This window comes from Anabrus simplex, chromosome 1, assembly GCF_040414725.1.
Source record: "Anabrus simplex isolate iqAnaSimp1 chromosome 1, ASM4041472v1, whole genome shotgun sequence".
In the NCBI taxonomy this organism is placed as follows: domain Eukaryota; kingdom Metazoa; phylum Arthropoda; class Insecta; order Orthoptera; family Tettigoniidae; genus Anabrus; species Anabrus simplex.
Genome location: NC_090265.1, coordinates 1,297,491,253 through 1,297,512,872, shown reverse-complemented (window position 1 = coordinate 1,297,512,872; position 21,620 = coordinate 1,297,491,253). Strand labels below are relative to the sequence as shown.

The window sequence follows — 21,620 nt, the reverse complement described above, 5'->3', positions numbered from 1 at the left end:
GTTATCAGATTCCCTTTAATTTAATTTTAACCAAGAACTGATGATGACTCCAAGGGAGTCAAAGCCGGTCTTCTTATAATTTAATATATTTTTGCAATGTGTTGAATGGTGGAACATCCCTTAAACTGTACATTATTAATTAAACGTCAACACGGAAATGAAGATCAGAACTTATGATGCTTATAGATATTTCAAAAGTAAAGATGTACTTTTTCCTTTCCGTTTGTGCAAGGTATATTTTTTTGTAGAACTGAAACTTCCGATTCATTTCCCCGAAATATTCAACTGTTATGTACCATTTTGCCATTTCTTGGCAAGGTGGTTCACAGCCAGAAAAGATACGACTCCATGAAATACTGTCTAGAAGGGAATTAAGAGAAAAGCGGCTGTTGGCTTTATCTAGGCAAGGACCTAATAAAGGAAGTAATTGGATATCCTCAGATTACTCTTGCATTTGTGCCTTTTTTCTTACTAGTGGCTTTACGTCGCACCGACACAGGCAGGTCTTATGGTGACGATGGGACAGGAAAGTGTTAGGAGTGGGAAGGAAGCAGCTGTGGCCTTCATTAAGCTACAGCCCCAGCATTTGCCTGGTGTGAAAATGGGAAACCACGGAAAACCATCTTCAGGTCTGCCGATACTGGGATTGGAACCCACTATCTCCCGGATGCAAGTTCTCAGCTGCGCGCTCGTAACCACACGGCCAACTCACCCGGTCGTCTGTGCCTTTACACCTCGCTTCAGAAGGTGATGGACCCTCCGTGGCTCAGGCGGCAGTGCACCGCCTCTCACCGCTGGATTCCATGGTTCAAATCCCAGTTACTCCATGTGAGATTTGTGCTGGGCAAAGCGGAGGCGGGAGATGTTTTTCTCCAGGTACTCTTGTATTCCCTGTCATATTTCATTTAAGCAACACTCTTGAATATCACTTCATTTCATCTGTCAGTCATTAATCATTGCCCCAGACGAGTGCGACAGGCTTCGGCAGCCGGCACAATTCCTATCCTCACCGCTAGATGGGGCTTCATTCATTCCATTCCTGACCCGGTCGAATGATTGGAGACAGGCTGCGATTTTTTTTTTCCAGAAGGTGATTATTAAAGCTGTGGAGGATAGTGGATTCCTTGTGATAAGAATTGTGATGGACAATCACAAAACAAACATTTTCATGTTTAGACATTTGACAACCTCAAATATCCGGACAATAATATCCCAATAAAACTAGAAACAGGAAATGAAATCCTAATTTGCGGGTACTTGGTTCATGTTGTTGAAGAGAGATTGGAGTGTGACATTAGTCAGCAACATCTCACTGCCTAGATTTGACACCGCTAAATGGAACTGATAATGCATCAGGACAGAGGAGGAGTTCGATACCCAAAACCTTGTTTTGTTGCTCTTGTGAAGTACGGTATCTGCAGGAGTTCCTTCAAGCTGCTGTGCCCTATTGTCGAAGTTCTTCAAACGTTCGAGCTTGCATCCAGGAGATAGTGGGTTCGAATCCCACTGTTGGCAGCCCTGAAGATGGTTTTCCGTCGGTGCGACATAAAGCCACTAGCAAAAAAAAAAAAAAACATACGAGGGTAATACGAGGACTCTCGACGTCTTCCCTTTCAGAATGTGTTTTGTTACATTGTGAGGTCAAAGAACATGAGCAAACTGTTAGTGATATTATCCTAACCAAGTTCATAAGACCTCTCTTAACTGATATTGCGTTGGCAAGAACACAAAAAGTACGGTACTCCACTCAAAGCCTTCGTCCGGAAAATCTTTAAATTGTGCATGAAGAGGCCAACTGCGACTTCATACAGGTAATATTGCCGATATTTAATATTACTGATGTAATTTACGAGCTTCAGTGAACATATGACCATACTGCATAGTGTTTTGTAGGCTGTCGTCATTAGAATAAGCTTGGAACATTGTGCCTGCCATCTGTATGTTTATTTTTCAGCCCGAAGGCTGGTTGGATCCTCAACAGCTCCGCCATCAACTGGCATAGATGGCCTAGGCGTCACTGAAGAAGCGTACTAGGGAATTGAGGAGCGAGGAAGTTTCCCGTTGCTTTCCTCACCGAGTCAGAAGTTGCTATTACATATCAGTCTGCCAAGCCCACTGAAATGCATGCACCAACCGACCCTATGAACAATATTTTCACACCATTCCTAGCAGGGACTGGCTGCAGATGGAATGGCATTACTAGCATCATTATCATCATCATCAGAAGGTTGGTTCATTCCCTCTCCAATATAGGAGGGGGCGGGCCTACTAGCATCACTCATACCTCAGTCACTTCATTTTGTCAAAGCCAAGGATAAAGCTGAGACAGATCAATGAAAGTAACAAAATTGCTCTAGCCCATACCAGAAGGCATAGTGCACTCTAAACACTAGGTCCCGCCAGCAAAGGCACATCTAGCGGAGAAATTTTGTCGCAGCCTAGTCGCAAAAATCCTCGCATAGAGCAGGCAATATAGGAAGATCGAGACGGCGGTGGTCTCTACCGACCTTGTAACCGTGCTTTGTCTCGTGCTGTACTCTATGATGCAAATTTACAACTAGAAAGTCTCACCAGCCGTGCTCAGTTTATAATTACGCCAAGAGATAGTGCAGTGGAAACAAAACAAAACTCTTCTGTTATGTTGCTTCTGGTGTTGTTGAAGGTTTCTTCATGTCTTCGATCATGAGTATTAATGCTCTAGGGGTCATGTGATAAAAAAAGAAAGAAAGAAAAAAAAAAGAATTATCACGTACGTCCAGAAGACAGCGCAGCAGACGGCAGTGCAGCGCAGGGATATATTTCTCAACGTTACCGATAGATGTCGAATGTGTAGTAGGCCATATTGAAAACAACAAACATGAATGCCTCTACGAGAGCGAGTGTTCTAGGTGGTTTTAGTTTTGAAGCAGAGTCTTTGCCCGATTTTAGTGAATTTGATTCAACTTCTGTCGTAGAGGATTTTCAAGCCGAAAGGTTAGTGGTTAAAATTTATATGAAATTTGTCTATTTAATCTGGTGGTAAGTGGAAGTAAACTATTTTGTTCTAAATTTAGCACGACCGAATGAACAGTTATAAGATGCTATTCTATTAACACATCCGTTTCCATAGCGACTATTTAACCAGAGTAATGACCTTTGCTTTTAGGCGATTCGTATGATTATTTGTGTTTATGAAGCAGTATGTATCACTGCATTACAACATATAACATTGTTGGCGTGTTTTCTAGGTTAACTTATTTCTTAACGGTGTTACGAGGTAAGGAATAGGCGCACTCTTCGTTTCAGGGAAGTTTAGATGCTTTATTTTGGTTTCAGTTCATATTATGCCATATGGAACGTTAAAGATTCTACTAATATAGTGGTTTACAACTGATGTATCGTAAATGATGTTTGAAAATACGTACGGAGCTTTTTCTTAAAAGAGCATGGTCCTCTACCAAAGTATTATTGTTCACACGGTTTTATTGTTTATTATTTGATGGTAGTGTGTATTTATGACTATTTCGCCTTTTTCGTGTAAAATATTTCTTCTGTTTAAATTAACCATGTCATACAGTCATCCCATGACGTTTGTTAAAATATATCGTTTAATTTGATCTGGCACTTGACGTAGTTCTGTCGAAGGTGTATTATACCTGTGTTGAAGTTATTTCCTCATAATAAAAGTTCTGATATGCTTTATGTTCAGTTACGAACCTTTATTTCGGACGAATCTGAAAATAATGAGCGAATTACGGAATTTTGGTTTCCCGTTCATGTTTGTAAGCAAGCTAGTGTGTCTAAAAGCCCGAGCACCCGTATAGGAAGTCACTCGATATTGGAGTGGTTGCATTCTGGTCTGTAAATTCGAACTTGTTTGATGGAGTTCTTTATCCGTCCATGAGCACGTGCTTGTTACGTATCGAGCCACGCCTCCTTCTTTCACGACACTGACTGTACAGTGCCGTATCAAAGACGAATTAGTGTTAGAGCTGGTTTTGAAGTTCGTATGGGAGTTGATTACTATTATTTTAGTGTTCAGTTTATCATAACATAGATGTATTAACAGTTCTCTTGTACAGTAGTACAAGCCTACACGCCTGTATTGCAAAACTGTTGCTTTCACGCGTCATAAGTAGGCCAGTCATTCTCCTGGTTAGTTTTGCTACATATTTGCTGTGGTGTCGTAAGCTTAGGATATAGAGGACTCAACTGACCCATCCATTGATTTCAAATTGAAATGGCGTATGGCTTTTAGTGCCGGGAGTGTCCGAGGACATGTTCGGCTCGCCAGGTGCAGGTCTTTTGATTTGACACCCGTAGGTGACCTGCGAGTCGTGATGAGGATGAAATGATGATGAAAACGACACATACACCCAGCCCCCGTGCCAGAGAAATTAACCAATGATGGTTAAAATTCCCTACCCTCCCGGGAATCGAACCCGGGACCCTGTGACCAAAGGCCAGCACGCCAACCATTTAGCCATGGAGCCGGACGATTTCAAATTGATACAGGCTTAAAGCCTACTTACGATTTGTACACTACAGAACAGTTTTAGAATTTGGAAACTGGCAAACTTCGAGTATATCATAGAAAATGAACTATTTAGGAATTAGGGTAAAGTAAACTAAACTTGTGTCCTCATCCCGAGGTGGTGCAGCTCTTTCAGGCACGCCGCCAATGGAGGCGAGCTGCATGTACCGTTCTAACCACCTACCTGTTCTGCCTTTCTTAAATCTCTGCTGTATCGGTAATCGAACCCAGGCCTCCGACGACGGCAGCTAATAGCGCTCACAGTTACGCTACGGATGCGGGCAGGAATTATGTTAGCCGTATTTTAATAATAATGTTATTGGCTTTACGTCCTACTAACTACTTTTACGGTTTTCGGAGACGCCGAGGTGCCGAAATTTAGTCCCGCAGGAGTTCTTTTACGTGCCAGTAAATCTACCGACACGAGGCTGCCGTATTTGAGCACCTTCAAATACCACCGGACTGAGCCAGGATCGAACCTGCCAAGTTGGGGTCAGAAGGCTAGCGCCTCAACCGTCTGAGCCACTCAGCCCGGCAGCCGTATTTTAAGGTGATCTGGAAGCACGTTTCTACAGCTTAATTAAGCAAACGTTTTTCTTACAGTATAAGAAACGTATACCGGTTTCTACTGTATGTAGAGAATAATGATCATATTACTAGTTTAGTATAGCCGCGTAGGACTTCGTATTCTAAGTCCTGGGGGCGGGGGTGGCACATTCGACCCGGACCCGTCAAAACTTTTTCCTGTGGTCCGGTACTGGTTATAATAAAATATTTTCAGCGATACTCAGAAGTAAGCAAGACTATGCAAATGTAATTCCCTAAAAACTTAGGACCAGGTAGTGTTTGAGGAATAACAGGCAGTTTTTGTACATCTTTCTAGCAGACGGTAGCATAAACAAGTCGTCATAGACACCACTTACCTAGTGTATGTATTAAATATCACTGTCACTGCCTTGGGCCTCCTCCATTCTTCCACGGAGTTTCTTTCGTTCCTACAGATTTAAGATTTGCAGTAGTGTTGCAAAAAGTGAAAATGTTTTAGAAAAAACGCGAAATCGATAGTGAGTGCAGGAAATGTAATGAGTCTTGGCTCGGTAATGATTAATATCATAACATTGGTTCCACACTTCTCATTAAGTGAGTGATTTTGCATCCACTTACACCTATAGCAACAAACTTCGCAAAACTGGCTAATACACCATATGCAGTAAGTTAATTTTCAAGCATTAGCTAAAACCACTTGACACTCCGTATAATATTGTATTTTATATAATATTTTGTTAAACTGTGCGTATGGCCTGCGACCTGTCGGTCAAGTTATTTGTTAGCCTTGCATTTTTTAAATTTTATTTTCGTGTGGCTATTTCTAGCCGAGTGCAGCCCTTGTAAGGCAGACCCTCCGATGAGGGTGGGCGGCATCTGCCATGTGTAGGTAACTGCGTGTTATTGTAGTGGAGGATAGTGTTATGTGTGGTGTGTGAGTTGCAGGGATGTTGGGGACAGCACAATCACCCAGCCCCCGGGCCATTGGAATTAACCAATTAAGGTTAAAAATCCCCGACCCGGCCGGGAATCGAACCCGGGACCCTCTGAACCGAAGGCCAGTACGCTGACCATTCAGCCAAGGAGTCGGATAGCCTTGCATGTAAAGACGTGTTTTCTTTGAAAACTTATCTTACTGTATGCGCTATAAACATACAGTAGCTTTGAACAGGGCCGCCGAAACGGCGTGGGGTCATCATTCCAAAGTATGTTTCGAGCTTACTAAAAGCTCTGTTCTGGTGAATGAATCGTCTACAGCCTCACATGTTCAAGGAAGTAAATTACGTTTCCGTAGTTTGCAGTTTTAAGACTTGCGGTGGAATTCATATCCGTCATACCCGAGACATCGTTGCTTACGTCAGCGTTCGTAGGACTTCAATTGAAGTTCATTGGTTGGTGTTTCGTCGTGTTAAAATTCCTGTTCGCAACTCTATTCAAGTGTATTTACCTGGATCAACAGGGTACAAGATGAAAAGCTATTCTTAATTTTTACCCAAGGCTCCAAGCACCTTACAACTTATTGCCGTAAAATGGTATCTTATTTCAGCATCTACAGGTGTGTGAAGAATATTATTTATGCTGTGCAGTGACTGAAAGGGCTGGCAGAGTTGTATAGTTCGCTTAGGCGCCCTTTGTAGCTTGTTGTATGCAAGCCCTGGGTCAGACAGCAGAACACTGCGCTGACTTTCTTCTGAGCCTATGTTGGTGGATTCGATCCCGGGTCAGTCCGGTGGTTTCTTATGGCGCTCAGATACGCAGCCTCATGGCGGTAGATCGACAGGCAGGTAAAGGAAGTCCTGCGGGACAAAATTCCGGTACCGTGGCGTCTCCGAAAACTGTAAAAGTAGCTAGCTAATGAGACAGAAAACCAGTGACATTATTAGGCTGCTGTAAAAATATTCAAGCTCTTAGCCATTTTCATTCGTGAAATTACCAGCGTTTTGCTCCAGTGTGGCATTGGACTCATTACTTGATGATGATGTTTATTATTGTTATTATGTATTGCTCACCTCCGTGGTGTAATGGCTATCGCTATTAGCTGCTTTCCCCGAAGCCCTGGGTTCGATTCCTGGTACTACCAGATATTGAAGTGTGGTAGGAGGGCTGGAATGTGTTTAAATAGGTACACGATGCTCGTCTCCGTTGGGGGTGTACCTGAAAAGAGCTGATGCGGCTTGGGACGAGGACTCGACTTTACAATTTTTTGCATTATCATCATCATCACCACCATCATCGTCATCATCATCATAATCATCGATAGTCACATTCAGTAGCGGCGATTGGGTGTTAAAAGTGCGGGGGGAAAATATACAGACAATAAACAACACCCGGGTTTGCGGGATATAGCGGCGTGGGAGAGGGGGCTTGTGTACATCAAAACTAAAATAAAGGCTTCAAAATTGTAGGTTTTTAATGCTCTCTCAGCGAATTTCGTCAGAGAGGTAAAGATTGAGAGTTTACCAACGTAAGTGCGGTAATAATAGTTGTTGTTGTTTTTTTTTTTTTTGATTCAGTACTGTACAATAAAACTTTCACCAAAGGAACAATATTTCACATTTATTCCAAATAAAAAGAAATACAGCATCATTATACAACTAAAATCATTTAGTATTTGACTACACACTAAAAAACTAAGATACTAAAGAGGCTGCCAGACTGACGAATGCGCGCTGCAGGCAGGTGGATCATACCTCACTGTCCAAGAACTTAGAATAAAATATACCCCTGCTACCCTTCTTCACAACATGAGCGAAGTCTCCAGTACTTGCTATGGCACTATACAAATCGGTTAGAATAGCCGGGACGAACGACATTTTGTGCGTATTTCCGCTAAAAAAATATTTATGATTAAAGAAAATAAAGACAACATAAAGGAAAGAATTAGCTGATAAGACAACAGAGCTTGTACAAATTGCTTTTTTTTTTTAATAATTCTTAGTTTCCTATAGCTAAACTGGAATAAAAATGTAATAGTTTCTCCACAATCGCCGCTACTGGTCACATTGGCGACCGGCCGTACGGTTAGGATCGCGCAGCTGTCGGTGCCCCGTAAAGCAGAAAAAAAGGCGATAACAGGTTTGATCCCAGCTGAGGTTGGTGGCTTTCATTCATGTATTTAGACATACCATAGTCACAGGAAAACCTCTGGCATTGATTTTTTTCTATTTGTTTTGCGTGGCATCGACGTGGAGAGGTTTTTGGGATATAGGACTCGGAAGGAAGCGACTGTGGCCTTAATTAAGGTGCACGTGTGTAAAAATGGGAAGGCACAGAAATCATCTTCAGGGCTGCTGACAATGAGGTTCAAACTCACTATCTCCCATATGCAAGATAACAGTTGCATGCATCGAACCGCATAGCCAACTTGCTCAGTATTGTGTTAATTTGCTGCTTAATTTATATACAGTATTTATTTCTGTGTTTTAAACCAGTAGAGAAACGGGACTTGCGTTGGACCCAAACATATTTTGACACTGTATGTTTAAACATATAGCTTTAGCACTGCTTTTTAGATAATAATGTGCTTGATAGTGGCGGCCGGTGACAGTTTGGCTTGTGATGACAATAATAATAATAATAATAATAATAATAATAATAATAATAATAATAAGGGAATAAATTGTATCAGTTGAATTACAATTCATTGTACTCACATTATTGGTGATCGACTGAATGATAGTTTCTTAATGTACAATATAACTATTTATAATAGTTTATTTAAATCCGCCTTGATCAATACACTCATTAAATGAAAGAAACATTATTTATTAAACCATACATGTTTCGGGAAATCTCAACCATTCCCTTCATCAGTGGTTAGATCAAAGAATAACATAATGACACAATCTTTTGTTTTACAATTTGAAGGAGTATTGTGTCCCAATACATCATGTCAAAGAGTAAAGAGAACTTACGAAATATTATAAAAATGATCAATACATACAATTTTGGTTGAACTGAATGAGAAACACTATACAAATTTATGATCTTAAAGTTTTTCTTCTTTTCTTCTTCTTTTTGTTCCTTAAATGATTATATGCTAGCCTAAACAGTGGGTTATCTTCTGTACTTTTCTCATTTAAACTTGATTCAGAATTACAATTTTGTGTAAGGTAAATTTCTAAATTTTCCAAAACATTCATTAGTTTTCCCTTTTTGGTCGAATGTAATAATTTCATGTCATTGGAAATGTCTGTAAATTTATGATTCATTTCAACCATATGTTCTCCCATTGCCGAATATCTTTTATGTTTGACCGCATTAACGTGTTCTTTGTACCTTATAGCCAAACTTCTTCCGGACTGTCCTATGTATCGTTGTTTACATGTTTGGCATGTTAATTTGTAAATTCCTGATTTATTAAATATACATTTATTCTCTATTTTATCTGAATTGAAAATTATCTTATTAGTATTATTATCCGTTTTGTATGTGACATTGATGTTCTTTTTTCTGAAAATTTTAGCCAGTTGATAAGATTGCTTATTTCGAAAAGTTAGAACTATGAATTTCTTTTTCTCTTTTCTCTCTTTAATTAAAGTTGTATTAGGTTCATTTTTCACTTTATTTATCATTCTATTAATAAATCTGTTGGAATATCCGTTGCTACGAGCGATTTGATGGATTATATTTATCTCTCTATTATAATTCTTCTTAGACATAGGTATGTTCATAGCTCTATTAATTAAACTGTAAAATGTTGCCTTTTTATGTTGACCTGGATGATTGGAGTCATTTCTGATAATAGTATCTGTTTGAGTAGCTTTTCTGAAAATTTGGAAATCAAAATGACCAGAATTTCTAGTAACTGTCAAATCTAAAAAATTTAAAGTCCTATCATTTTCAGATTCCATCGTAAAATGCACTTGTCTATTCAAAGTATTTAAATACTGTAATATACCATCAGGTTTAACCTTTCGTTCATCGATAATAACAAATATATCATCGACGTATCTCAACCATGTAATCAATCCATCTATTTTATCCACTATTTTATTATATTCCATGTAATCCATGAATATGTTAGCTAAAATACCTGAAGCTGGCGAACCCATTGCTAGGCCTTTAGACTGTTTGTAAATTTTGTTGTCAAAAACAAAATAGTTATTTTCCAAAGTAAATTCTAGTAATGTTAAAAATTCTTCAATTTCCACCTTGCTTAATTTGCTGTGTTGCATTAAATTCTTTCTTACTATTTGTATAGTATCTACAATAGGAATGTTGGAGTACATATCTTTGATATCCAAACTATGTATCGTGTAGTAGTCTGTTAGCTCAATGTTTTTAATTCTGTTACAAAAGTCAATAGTATTAATTAGGTGTGTCTGGCTATAAAACTTATAGTGTTCTTTTAAAAATATTTGTATGAATTTGGCCGTCTTATATACTGGACTATTTCTGAAATTAACTATTGGTCTAATAGGAATTTCTTGTTTATGAATTTTCGGTAGTGCCTTTAAAGTAGGTATTTCTGGGTTCATGTTAATTAAACAGTTAGTATCTTTGGAGTCTAATAAAAAAGTTATGTTATTGAGAATTTGTTTAAGTTTTTTCTGCATAGAAGACGTGGGATCTTTTTTTATCAATTCAAAATTATTGCTAGTTAGAAAATTCTTAGTCTTTTCAATATAATCCTGTCTTCCTATCAGTACAATGGTATTACCTTTATCAGCTTTTGTCACAACAATATTATTATTATCTATCTTATTCTTCAATAATTTGATAAAATAGATGGATTGATTACATGGTTGAGATACGTCGATGATATATTTGTTATTATCGATGAACGAAAGGTTAAACCTGATGGTATATTACAGTATTTAAATACTTTGAATAGACAAGTGCATTTTACGATGGAATCTGAAAATGATAGGACTTTAAATTTTTTAGATTTGACAGTTACTAGAAATTCTGGTCATTTTGATTTCCAAATTTTCAGAAAAGCTACTCAAACAGATACTATTATCAGAAATGACTCCAATCATCCAGGTCAACATAAAAAGGCAACATTTTACAGTTTAATTAATAGAGCTATGAACATACCTATGTCTAAGAAGAATTATAATAGAGAGATAAATATAATCCATCAAATCGCTCGTAGCAACGGATATTCCAACAGATTTATTAATAGAATGATAAATAAAGTGAAAAATGAACCTAATACAACTTTAATTAAAGAGAGAAAAGAGAAAAAGAAATTCATAGTTCTAACTTTTCGAAATAAGCAATCTTATCAACTGGCTAAAATTTTCAGAAAAAAGAACATCAATGTCACATACAAAACGGATAATAATACTAATAAGATAATTTTCAATTCAGATAAAATAGAGAATAAATGTATATTTAATAAATCAGAAATTTACAAATTAACATGCCAAACATGTAAACAACGATACATAGGACAGTCCGGAAGAAGTTTGGCTATAAGGTACAAAGAACACGTTAATGCGGTCAAACATAAAAGATATTCGGCAATGGGAGAACATATGGTTGAAATGAATCATAAATTTACAGACATTTCCAATGACATGAAATTATTACATTCGACCAAAAAGGGAAAACTAATGAATGTTTTGGAAAATTTAGAAATTTACCTTACACAAAAATGTAATTCTGAATCAAGTTTAAATGAGAAAAGTACAGAAGATAACCCACTGTTTAGGCTAGCATATAATCATTTAAGGAACAAAAAGAAGAAGAAAAGAAGAAAAACTTGAAGATCATAAATTTGTATAGTGTTTCTCATTCAGTTCAACCAAAATTGTATGTATTGATCATTTTTATAATATTTCGTAAGTTCTCTTTACTCTTTGACATGATGTATTGGGACACAATACTCCTTCAAATTGTAAAACAAAAGATTGTGTCATTATGTTATTCTTTGATCTAACCACTGATGAAGGGAATGGTTGAGATTTCCCGAAACATGTATGGTTTAATAAATAATGTTTCTTTCATTTAATGAGTGTATTGATCAAGGCGGATTTAAATAAACTATTATACATAGTTATATTGTACATTTAGACCAGTCAATACGGACCAAACACAATATTAACCTATCATGGTTAAGTTTATTAACAGTGATAGTTTCTTAGTAACTGACTTGGCTTCACAGCGCACTTCCCTCAATGAAGTGATACTCTCCGTCACATTCCAGTCATCCCGCAATCGGTCACACGTTGAGAAAGTATTAGATATATATAATAAGAGTTTTGTCTGTACATTGCTCAGAATTTAAAAAGAATTGTATGTATGTATGTATGTATGTATGTATGTATTGCCCCCTTCTTGCCGGGCAGCTCAGCCGGTGAGCGAGAGTCTCAGAAGTAGACCGTTCGCTTACTGGCTGTGCAGAAAATTTTAAGGGCAGGGATAGCTTAAGGACTAGCGACAAATGAAAGGAACATTAAAATGGGTTTTAACATTTATTAAAAACTAAGCACTCTCCACAATAAGAAAATTTATAACAAAATCTTGAAATTTCAAAATATTTCTTCTCGGCCAGTCTTTGAACTACTCGGGAATTCGGCCCCAGAAAATACGACTCTGTAAATATACGAATAAAAATTAGCCTACTTGATTTTATAAAATATTCACATTAATTTCTGAGAAAGCCTTTCTCAATTTTACAAAAATGATTTTAAAATTAAATAATTACTTCGGCCATTTATTTGCCATTAATAACTGAATTATTATCTCCTCACTTTAATTGAAAAATTCAAATAAAATTTTTAGTCGGTGAAATCATCTTCCAATCAACTTTCTTAAATTATAAATTAATAAATTAAAACATTTCTACAATTATTCTTAAAGTTTTCCTCAGTAATTATCATAAGTTGTTGGCGCAGCGTCTTTCACAACGTTCTGTTCGTTTACTCTAATTTTTACAACATGTAGGGTTAACAATTCTTAGTCGGTGAATTCGATCCACGGACATGGTCCTTGCTTATTCATTTTTCTTTAAAGCACATGACCCTAATCTATCTTAATTTTCAATAAAATTCACTAAAGGTTCATAAATGAGTAAAATATGCTCATCCCAAAATGACACAAAATTGGACAAAATACGCGCACAGCGAACAAGAGATCACGACAAATAATCACCATGAAAAATATAATCACAAAATATCAACAAATCATTCATTCCACACTCACACTTGGGTACACGGTAACATTAAGAAATATTTTTAGCGAATTCTAGCCCTTGATTTTTATTTTTAATTTTTAGTCGAAGTCAGGCAAAAATTTTAGATGACGGTATCGGCTAATGAATACCATTGCGATAGATTGAGAGGTGATGGTATCAGGATTATCACTTCAACTATGAAACTGAATTCACAACGATGTTCCAGGGAATGTTAGAGATAAAAATCATCAATAAAATTATTTTTCAAAAATGCCTAATACGCAGGTCAAATAAATAAACGCGTCTGCGGACAATGAGTTACGCCACTATTATTATTCTCCTAATATATTATGGCTCTCGATTAATATGTGCTCTACTCGAAGAACTTATGTACGACATATTCTCTTCCTAAGTGACTCAAGTGTTATAACAATAACACAGTAAATGCAACAAGTGATCTGTCAAGACACAGACGTATTCCAGGCCCACATTTACTCAATCTGAGCACACATTAATGCCATACAAGTCCCAAACAATAATTAAACTCATGACCTTATCCCACATTTTAAACCGTAATGATATTCTATTATTATTATTATTATTATTATTATTATTATTATTATTATTATTATTATTATTATCCGCGCGTAGTCATATTCACGTAGGCTGAAGTACGATAAATTTTACAGATGACTCTAACATATTTTAAGTTCCATAAAAGATCGCAAAATCATCAAGGAAAATCCTAACGTAGTGAAATGTGTCGATATTCTGTCCCGTATGACTCCAAATTAATTTCAAATTAATTAATAAATCAAATTATTATTATCGGAGGGGTCAATTAATTTTATCACTCCTATGCTGAATCGGGACAGTCAGAACAAGTCTCGAAGACATTCACACAAATCTGACTAACTAATAGAGCCCAAGTACACATTCACGTTCAGTCACAAACTACCTTCCACCAAAGAAAGAAGGAATGAAATTCTAACTACTGAAACTATGAGAAGTTACTGCAATGAATAAATATGGACTACGTCTACATTAATTTTACAAAGATTCACAGAAATGAAATTGAAACACGGTACTCATGTGGATGTGGAATCTGGATTTCAGCGGATGACCAAGGAAATAGGTCAGGTCACCCTATCATCGAACTCCGTCCTTCTCCATGGCTGAAGATGCCTCACATGTTTAATAAGTCATGGCAGGAGTGAGGACAAGCATGGAATAGTAGTGGACTCCTTCATACAGGTGTGCCTGCATCTTGAAAATTTCACGAACTGCTGGCAGTCTTCCTCTTCCGTCTTCCTCGTGAAATGAACTGAAACTAAGAAATCACTCTTAAATATTGTTGAGGACACACACGCGATGAGTTAGTTCAGATATGAATACCTAACTTTTAAGAATCTTCTATATTTCGTAGAGTTGAACTTAATCTGAACTGCTGAATTTTCAAAGTTCTACGGAGTAAATTTCCCCAGAAGCAGAATAAATGTCAAGTTGTAGCAGTCCGGTCCAGCATAAGAAGAAGAATGAGAGCCCACAGAAAACACCACTATTTACTTATCTTGAGACGAAGGTGTGTCTTTGTGTCACTCGTGATTGGTCGAAATCTTGCGATCCAGCGGGTGTTACAATTTCATTGGAGAACAGTTAGACGTTCAGCGGCCTCGACAGTATTGATCGGTCGGCCTTGGTAATTCCGCTGTCGTCACGTGGCATTCAGCTGGCTGTAGAAGACATGACAAAAATCCCAACGCACCCTCGCTCGCTGGTCTGGTCGGGAAAACCCTGTTCTAGGCCGCTCGCCTCACCGAGATACTGAAATGTTAAAATTTCCGCCCTGGCTGACGAATTAATGCACTATCCCACTGTGATATTAAAATACTCCCTTTCAATAAATTATTTACCAGATTTGAAGGGCACAGTATGTATGTATGTATGTATGTATGTATGTATGTACCGGTATCACAAGAAAATGGCTGAATAGTATTTACTGAAAATCGGTAAGTAAAGTCGGGGAGTGATGAACTACAATGTAGGCTTTAAATAATTTTATTTACGCTGAGTGAAATGGTAGTTTAGGGGAAGAACTAAAATTTAAATCTCAAATATTTGTTATTAATGGTTCTATCGATCAATACTACATAACTGAAGTTGTACAGAATTAAATTTACGATCTTTTTTTATTATACAATTTTACCGTACCGGCTGTGATAACAGATATTCATGAATTTCGATTTTTGTTCCTAAATCCATTTCGACGCCGATCGACGAGAAAATGGGTAAACAGAATTTGATGAAAATCGGTATGTAAAGTCTGGGAATAAGATGCTACATTATAGGTTATAAATAACAAAAAATCGCGCAGGATAAAATTCTATTTTAGGGGAAAATTGCCTACAATTTATTTTTTAAATGCCTGTATTATTGGTTGTATTGATATGTATTACATACCGTAAAAAAAGTTATAGAGAATACAAGTTAGCATTGTTAACATGGAAATATTGTGTTTAATCTTGTTAACTGTTGATATGTTTTGTTATGATTGTCTTCAGGATGAAAACCGCGTGGTCATCGGTCCGTATCGACAAGGAAAAGCGTGAAGATGATTGTAAAAAACTGGCAAGATACCCGTGCTTCGCTACGGTATTATAAGAAATTTATAATTCAATAGATGCATAACGTTTTATGTAAAATCCGCCGAAATTCGCAATCTAACTCGTTTTCTGAGAGAATCCGCCAAAATTCGTGATCTGACTAGTTTTCTGAGAGATTATGGCAAAGTTTTTCCCATTTTCCAATCTTTCTTTCCAGCAATCGATTTCGTACTTCCCGGGCTAGGTTCAGGTACTCCGCCTGGTCAGTTGGGTCCCTAAATCTTTGCCATCTTTTCCTATAAGCATTTTTAATATGGATCAAATCCTTGAGATCCGGCGTGGTGTCGTCTTGGGTGCCTTGGCGGTATTGAACCCGTGGCCGGACTGCAGTCGTAGTCATTACCCGGCCAGGACCCGTTTCCAGCGCGGTCCGCACATTTTGACGACGGTCCAGATTATTATTATTATTATTATTATTATTATTATTATTATTATTATTATTATTATTATTATTATTGATGGTCTGGAACCCACAGCAAGATGCAAGACCGCTACTTGGGGGTAAATTACATCTGCTGCAATTGTCATTGCTGACAATGTGACCAGCACCATCGTCGTGCGTAGGCAAGTGCGCGAGATTTCTGGCGACACGAATGATATACTTCCGTGCATTATTGACCTTATTATAGAGATGAACAGTTGCACGGTCAATGTCGTTCCTATCGTTTACTTCAAATGTGTTTACATTTTTATTTATACTCCAGGAGAATTTACTGTAATCTAACTTTATGGTCTCCAAAGGAAAAATATTGTTCTTGAGAACGAGCACAGGGAAAATTAAAAACGATCAGTTTATGATCAGAATAAGTACATTATAAACAGCAAAATAAATTGGTCTCAACTCCTTTTTCTCCCCACCGTCGTGAAGTTGATTTACTCCCCCCCCCCCAAAATGAAGGCGTGTTTCCTTATGTTTAAAGAAGATTCCAAATACCATTGTTTACGTCTGTCACCTTCAGTTCGGAGGTATAAGTATCCCCATAAAAAAATTAACATTTTTCACTTCCTTTCACCCCCCCCCCCTTTAAGTGAACTTCCCGTTAAAAATACTTGTTTCCTTAATAGTAAAGGATCTTCTAAATACCAATTATCACAACTCTAACATCTTCAGTTTTTGAGATATATGTCCTCATAAAAGGAATTCAACTCCTTTTCACCCCTGCCCCAAGATGATTTCCCCAAAAAACGCTTTTTTCTTTGTTTTTAAAGGAGATCGAAATACCAATTTTCACTTCTGTAACAACGTTAGTTTTTATTAGATGTATCATCATACAATTAAATCAAATAATTTTTCAATTCTTTCACCCCCTCCCCCTTCATTGGATTTTCCGAATATACGTGTTTCTTTAATTTTAAAGCGGATTCAGAATACCAACTTTCACGTCTGCAAAATCTTTCGTTTTTGTGATAATAATATCCTCGTATAAATAATTGAAATATTTTTTCAGTTTCCCTTCCCCCTTTAGGTGATAGTGGAAGCCTTTACCTTCCACCCTTCCAAGAGCCTCTGTAGCCTGTACGGAGATGACTTTGCTTTGTTTTTCTGATAAATAGACTCCCTTCTTTCTCAGTCAAAATAGGTGAAGGACCATTTCTTGGAGCGTTTTGGTATTTTTGTTTTGTTGTATTAAACCTGAATTCCATAATGCTTTTCACAGTTGCAATTGGCCTGCCACTTAGGCTACTTCTTGACAAGATTTACCTGCTTTAAATTTGCGTACGAAAATCCGGGTTTTCTCTGTCCTGTCCTTGCTTTTGCATCCATTTCTTCCCTACGCTTTTATTGCCCACAATAAACTGTCCACACTGGAACAAATTGTATCTGCAGTATCTGGGCTGCTGGCTAGCCGATAGTATTTGTATTACTGTACTCAGACGAATGCATATTGGAGGACGAAAGTTCTCTATATTTGTTGTTAATTTTTATTAATGTCTGGAAAGTGCCGTAAAATGGATTTTTAAAAAATAAATATTGTGACATTTTTAGAACGTTAATGACGGGATTAAATTTTCTTTGTTATATTATTAAATGTTTAAGCTGAAAACTTGGTTGCTTCACAGCGAATGCTTTTTCGAGCCACTTGAGTTCAACTATTACTACAGTATGTATCTTTTTGTATAAAGATAAGATTTTCAGTAATATTTTTAAAGAATATATTTCATTAGTAGCCACAAGTTAAAACGCATTTGATATTGTTTCCATAACTCATCCGTATTTCTGTTTTGCGGATATCGACACACGTGCGTCGTAATTATATTTTAGAAAACTAAAGAGATTCCTCAACATTAATTACTCGATGAGGAGCGGTGGGGATTTCTTGACTGACGATCTGACCTTGGAAGTTGAATTGAGTAGATTATCATGAATATTACAATGGTTATCATCGCCTCTTGTTGCGTTCTTAACCATGACTACCGTAATTCGTATCGAATCGTTCTTCAGCGAGGCTATTAAACATTGGAAATGCACGGGACTGTGATTACTCTCGTGGTAAGAAGCCACAATATATACAGTTTTACGAGGAATTCGAACTACAGCGACGAAACTTTCCGATTCAAAAATCTAATACGCATTGATAGACATTTGAATCTTTCTGATCGCGGCCGCCGCGATAGTTATGGTGCCATGGGGCCTTTCCATTTTCGAGGATGAGTACCTCATTCATTCATATTCAACCGAACTGCATTCCGGCCTATCGCCTAAGTTTACCTAGCCTTTTCTTAAATAATTTCAAATCATTCCGAAATGTATTGAACATTTCCCGTGGTAAATGATTACAATCACTAATTCCTCTCCCTATAAACGAATACTTGTCCCAGGTAGGCCTCTTGAATTCTAACTTAATCGTCATATTATGACCTTTCCTACTTTTGAAAACTCAACTCAAGCTTATTCGTCTGCTGCCATTCCACGCCACTTCTCCACTGACAGCCCGAACATAACGTTTAGTCGACCACTTGTCTCCTTACTCCCAGATCATCCCAGTCCAAAGATTGAAACTACTCGTTTGTCTGAAATCACATTTCCTTTGGCTCTTCTCCATTTCTTGAATCAAGGAGTCCTGGAACCAAATGGATTTTACCAGTGACATATACGACCTCCCCTTTACATCCTTATTACAACCCGTAAATACCTTCATAACCATATGAAGAGATCTCTAACCCTTCAAACTAGTCTAATTTCATGACATAATTAGGAATTTAAGCTAGGATGTCTTAATCGCGCGCGGGTGGAAGGATATGTTGAATGAACCGTTCCTTAAAAAAATATTTTTGCGGATGTCATGTTCTCAGAACGCAACCGTAAAAACAAGTTAAATCTACGGAATTGTAATATATTTTGAGTTTGAGTTCGTTTTCAGTTAAGTGCATTAAAATATTCACTCATCTGATTATATTGTTATTAGGCAATCTTAAAGTGTCGAGTTGCCAGTAAAGACTGTGTACGCTCTTTTCTACATGTTGTGAAAACAATATTTTATTATACTGCAGTGTTCTTCCTAGGACCTTTTTAATGGGCCCTGCCGTTTTTACAGACCGTCCGGCTAACATAACCTAGATATGTGCTAGTTACGTAATATTTATATATATTTGAGTCATTGGGTGCTGCAAATTAAAATGTAAATACTGTACTGTAAAACGATTTATTTATTTATTTATTTATTTATTTATTTATTTATTTATTTATTTATTTATTTATTTAAGTGATAAATCTTACATATTGTCATCAAAATTGCATCTGTGGCATCAGTGTTTAAATGTTTAGCTTGACTATCAGGTAGTGTCGTACGCAAGCAGTGTCTTGATTAGCGAGGAATAGCGTGCGAGCACTCGATTCCGCATGACGTCACAAACCCTATGGCATTCCACAGCAACCAAGTGGTAAGTCCCGCTGTTACATGATTATGATCGAGCAGTAGAATTCTAGAAGTTCAAAATATGCTGTTATGTCTTATTCGTGATAACACTAAAATAGTTTAAATTTGCAGTTAGTGTTTACTTGTATGTTACTGTTAATGCCCTGAGGGGAATAAATTTAAATTTTATAATATTCATTTTTTGAATGTAGTGTTCCCTGCCCGGCTACTACTCATTCCTGTCACCCGGCTTACGAACATTTCTGGGAAGAACACTGTACTGTTTACCGTTCACTGAATTGGCAAGAGTTCTGATATCGGCCATTAATAAAAGGAAGCATACGTTGCTAAGGGTTTGAAATTTCACCTCTTTTGACCCACTGAAAAACGACAAAGAATGAATAACCTGAACCTTGTCCTCAGTTTTTCTTTCCTATCCTTTTATGACGGCGGTAGGTTCCGAAAGCGTTTATTAATGGATTATCTCTGCCATTTTCAGGTGTGGGATGAATTCTACTGGAACCTCGGTTACGTCATCCTTCCAAGCTCCTTGCCGTTCCCTGTCCGTGCAAGAAATCCAGCTTTCAAGACTGGAGTTAAACTCAGAGGCACCGCGGATTCTTTGATCACATTAACGATGGGAATGAAGCTCACACAGTCAACTGCTTGAAGATGCGACTCACCGGATTAGTTTCAGTGTGTTGCTTTACGAGGAGAAAATTCAGGACATTTTTAAATGCTTTAATTGAAATTATTTTTCCTCAGTGTGACATCTACGAGATGTAACATATTATTAGCTTATGCAGCTACGAAGAACTCAGTTATGGTACAGTGAAACGACATTATCAATAACTGGTCAGAAGTACGGCTCCATGGCTTAATGGTCCAGGTAGTCCCAGATTCGATTCCCGGACGGGTCAGGAATTTTAACTTTCATCGGTTAATTCCTCTGGTTCGGGGGTTGATGTGTGTCGTCTTCAACTTCAGCATTAGAATTCGTCATAGATATGCAGGTCGCCTATAGGACGTCGCCTCGAAAGACCTGCACCAGGCCTCAATTATTATTATTATACTGTTCATAAAACTGAAGAAAAGCGATTCCATTCTGTAAAACGAATTATGAAAGTCCTGATTTTGAATTTCCCGGTAGAAAAGATTAGTGACCGGAAGAATAGCGCCTGATGTGAAAATAATCGTTAGTTGTTCTTTATAGGTAACTGTCTTACCCGTCGTTGATAGGGTAGTTTTTGTATACTTGTAAGAGTAATGCCATCTACCGGAGATGAGTGTCAGCAGAAGAGACAAAACATACTTCAACCAACAACAACAGTCGGTAATTGTAATGTTATTGTTGATAAGTTTTAGGGACTTCGGACATTGTAAGTCATCACATTGTGTTTTCTTCAGGCTCAGTGATATTAAAGAATTCAACGCCCAGGCTTCATGATTCATTCCTACCCCATCCCTCATTCTTCAAATGGTCGTTCCTTTATATTTCTCATTTCATTTCGATAGTCTTTATTACCCTTCTGATCAATAGGGGTCAGTCATAACAGCCACCACTATCGCCAGCTCGTTAGTTATGACTACTGAACAATATTTTCCCGTCACCAACATTCAACGTTGATGGATTGGTAATGAAAATCGAAATTCATGAATATCACAATAATAGCTCGCACGGTAAAAATGTATCGGGCCGAGCACGTGACTACGCAATTCGGGAGATAGTGCGTTCGAACCCCACTGCCGGAAGCCCCGAAGGTGATTTCCCATGGTTTCCCATTTTCACACCAGGAAAATGCTGGGGCTGTACCTCATTTAAGGACACTGGCGCTTCCTTCCCACTCGTACCCCATTCGTATTCCATCGTCGCCATAAGACCTATCTGTGTCGGTGCGACGTTAAACAGTTTTTTT

At 37.6% G+C, this 21,620-nt stretch overlaps 1 long non-coding RNA gene across 1 annotated transcript; it reads left to right on the top strand.

Annotated features, from left to right (window-relative positions):
• Positions 1–2,732: 2,732 nt before the first annotated feature.
• LOC137497023 (uncharacterized) lies at positions 2,733–21,141 on the top strand. The gene is made up of 2 exons (XR_011017613.1): positions 2,733–2,973; positions 20,204–21,141. It is a non-coding gene; the product is annotated as an uncharacterized lncRNA (long non-coding RNA).
• Positions 21,142–21,620: the final 479 nt, after the last annotated feature.